General features: G+C 35.0%; 1 pseudogene; it reads right to left on the bottom strand.

Annotated features, from left to right (window-relative positions):
• Positions 1-772: 772 nt before the first annotated feature.
• LOC119057131 (uncharacterized) lies at positions 773-900 on the bottom strand (annotated as a pseudogene).
• Positions 901-3230: the final 2330 nt, after the last annotated feature.

Below are 3230 nucleotides of genomic sequence, written 5' to 3'. Positions count from 1 at the left end.
TGCTTTTTTTGTGCCTAATGATTTTTTAATTTGGTGTCAGGTATAATAAATATTTCGTTGTCAAGTGTTTTCACTTTGTTGTCTTTTTTCAAAGAATACTGAAGTTTCTTCTGGCACACAGGTTAGTGGTTAGGTTGGTTGTGGATCAACTTGATATTTTCAAGATTTATTTTAAGCTTCGTTAGAGTGTTCCTAGAATGGCCTTTGTCCCACAGCTAGTTTAGCTTTAATACTAAACTTTGACCCCTCTGGGGTCATTGTTCACAGTTTATGGAGTCGGATAGAGTTTGAACATTGTTCAAATTGTTCAAGCCCTCTGTGTCCCTGAGAATAGCTCAGCTTACAGCTCTGGTGGGAGTTCTCTGCCCAGCCTTGTAGAGTTTCACTGTATGTGTGTGCAGCTTGGTGCTCAGCCAAAGATTCAAGCAGACCCTGTGCAGATTTTGAAAGTTCTTTTGCTGTGTAACTCCCTCCTCTCCGGTACTGTGCTTTACAAGTTCCAACTCCCTCCCCTCTTAAAAACCCAGTCTCTATCTTCTCAATTTAGTGAGACCACTGTGCTTTGAGTTTGCCTTCCCTTTGCTGTAGCGTCAAAATTGCCACCGGATAGGAAGCTCTTTTCTTTCTCTCAGACATCAGAGTTTGTTCGTGTCTGTTGCCACAATGTCTGAAAACAGTTGTCTCGTACCTTTTATCATGTTTCCGCTTGTTCATGGTAGGAGAGTAAATTCTGTACCAGTCACTGCTTTGTGATCAGTATTGGAGCCTAGTATTTATCAATACAATGTTGAATCTTCTAATCCCTGTGTTTTTATTTAGGTCTTCTTTGATATTTTCAATTAGCAGTAATCGTGCCTCGGATAAACCTCGTTGGCTACAATACTGCCACTGTGCAAAGCTCTTCTTCAGTATTTCAAATAAACTTGAAAAGTTCTCTCCATAGACTCTAGCATTAAGGGTTGGATTTACTGCTAAGCATTGCAAATGGTATCCTTTAAAATTTTTTATTTTCTACCTACCAGTTGCTAGTGTCAAATAAAAAAATGAATTTTATTAATTTTTCTATCTAGTAACTTTATATGGAGATTTTCTACCCAGTAATGAAAGTGTTATTTTGAATTATTTATCATTTCAAATAATGAATAGTTATAGTTTTGTTTCTTTAATTTCTTATGTATTTTTTCTTCCCCTACTTCACTGTTTAAGAGCTCTAATGTAATGTTAAATAGATGTTTCTTTCTATTTCTAGTTATCTAACAATTTTTAGTTATAAATAGGTGTTAAATTTTATCAAATGCTTTTTTGCATCTATTGAGAAATGTGTACACTTACTCACTTTAAACTATTAATGTAGTAAATTACATGGTTTGATTTTTTTTCTTAGGTGCAAACCAACTTTGTACTTTAAAAATGAAAACAACTTGGTCATGTTATATTTTCCTTTTTATACACTGCTTGATTTTATTTGCTATTGTTTTGCTAAGTATTTTTGCATCTATATTTGTGAATAAGATTGTCCTGTAATTATTCTTTGTCTCTCTTGCTGTAAGGTTCTCACTTATCTGTTACCATAGTAGATCTGAAACACTTTAGAACTGTTTACTTCTTGAATATTCTATAGGACTTTTCTAGTAAGCCATTGAGGACTGGACTTGAACCTGTTTATAGTAGTGCTTTTACCTTCAAGTTTATTTTGCCTCATATTGATATGCCATACAAGCTATCTTTTGGTTAGTATTTGCAAGATAATATGTAATTTACTATCCTTTTTTAAATTTATCTTTTAATGGAGCAATTAAAGTGAGTTTATCTTTTTTGCATATCAAAGTCTTCTACCATAAAGTTACGTAGGATATCTTGATAGTAACGATTGCGTTACCACGGTAGGGCAGTTTAACTTCCAGCTTTGTGTGTGCTCTTACATGGGTGAGTTCACCTTTTACTGCCTCGGGTTCTTCATCTTCAGAGCAAAGCTGTTCAAAGAGGTGCTGTAGAAGGGCCTTTCTCCAAATTCCCCCCATTATTCTAGTAGGTGAAAATCTCACTGCAAGTAAAAGATTGCCACCCATTCAAAAAAAAAAAAGCTTTCACCTTCACAGCCAGACAATTTTCCATGGGAAAAATAATCACATATTTTTACCATCCTTTTTATTTAAACTTTTCTGTCTGCCTTGTGTGTTGGATGTTTTTCTTTTAAAGAGATTATCATGAGATTTTTAGTTTTATCTAGTCCAGTGTCATTATCTCTTAACTGGAGCCTTTACTTTAGTTCATTATCATTTAATATCATTTCTCAAGTATTTAGGTTTAAACCTATCCTTTTATTTTTTGACTTCTGCAATTTTTTCTCTCATCTATTAAAGTTTTTTGATTGATTCAGGGTTTTTGAATAATCATTCCATGTTTTCCCATTGTTTGGAAGTTGTCGTTCACTGCTTCTATTCTTTGGTGGTTACTAGAAATTTCAACATGCATATTAACTTATCAAAGTCCTGATAATCTAAGCAGTACTTTTACCTGTGGTAGGTATAATGGAAGGACTTAACTCCATTTATCCTTCTCCTGATTTATGTTACAGTTGGTTTATATTTTAATTTCACCTTTTCAAATTTTACTCTGTAAGTCATTATTTATGTTCTATACCTATATATTCCAATAAATTTGCCACTTTTTTTTTTTTTGCATCTCAGACCGTACAGACTATTCCTTAGGTTAATAATTTTTGCGAGTCCTTTTCTGCTGTGTTTTTACTGGTTTTTACTGATGGTGCTTTGTTTCATGTGTGCTTGGTTATTTCTTTACTGCAAGCTGCTCATTTCCCCCCCAAAATTGTGGCAGTCGTGTGAGGCGTTAGATGAAGGGGAATTCCTTCAAAGAATATTGCACGTACTTAGATTCTCCCAACCTAGGACGACTTTAAAACTGCGCTTTGGGGTGTTGGGAATCATCAGGTTGTGTTTTAAAGACTATTTTAAATGTTTATTGCACATTTTCAATTATTGATGGCAGGGGCTGTCTGCATAACTGTGTCATATTACTGAAGTGGAAGATACCTATATATGTATTTTTTAAAGATTTTACTTATTTATTTTTAGGCAGAGGGGAAGGGAGGGAGAAAGAGAGGGAAACACCAATGTGTGGTTGCCTCTCATGTGCCCCCTGCTGGGAACTGGCCTGCAACCCAGGCGTGTGCCCTGACTGGGAATTGAACCGGGATCGTGTGGTTTGCA

This window comes from Artibeus jamaicensis, unplaced genomic scaffold, assembly GCF_021234435.1.
Source record: "Artibeus jamaicensis isolate MK-2021 breed Jamaican fruit bat unplaced genomic scaffold, CSHL_Jam_final contig_548, whole genome shotgun sequence".
Classification (NCBI taxonomy): domain Eukaryota; kingdom Metazoa; phylum Chordata; class Mammalia; order Chiroptera; family Phyllostomidae; genus Artibeus; species Artibeus jamaicensis.
The sequence above is the reverse complement of the archived record's forward strand: the minus strand, read 5'-3'. Positions and strand labels throughout refer to the sequence as shown.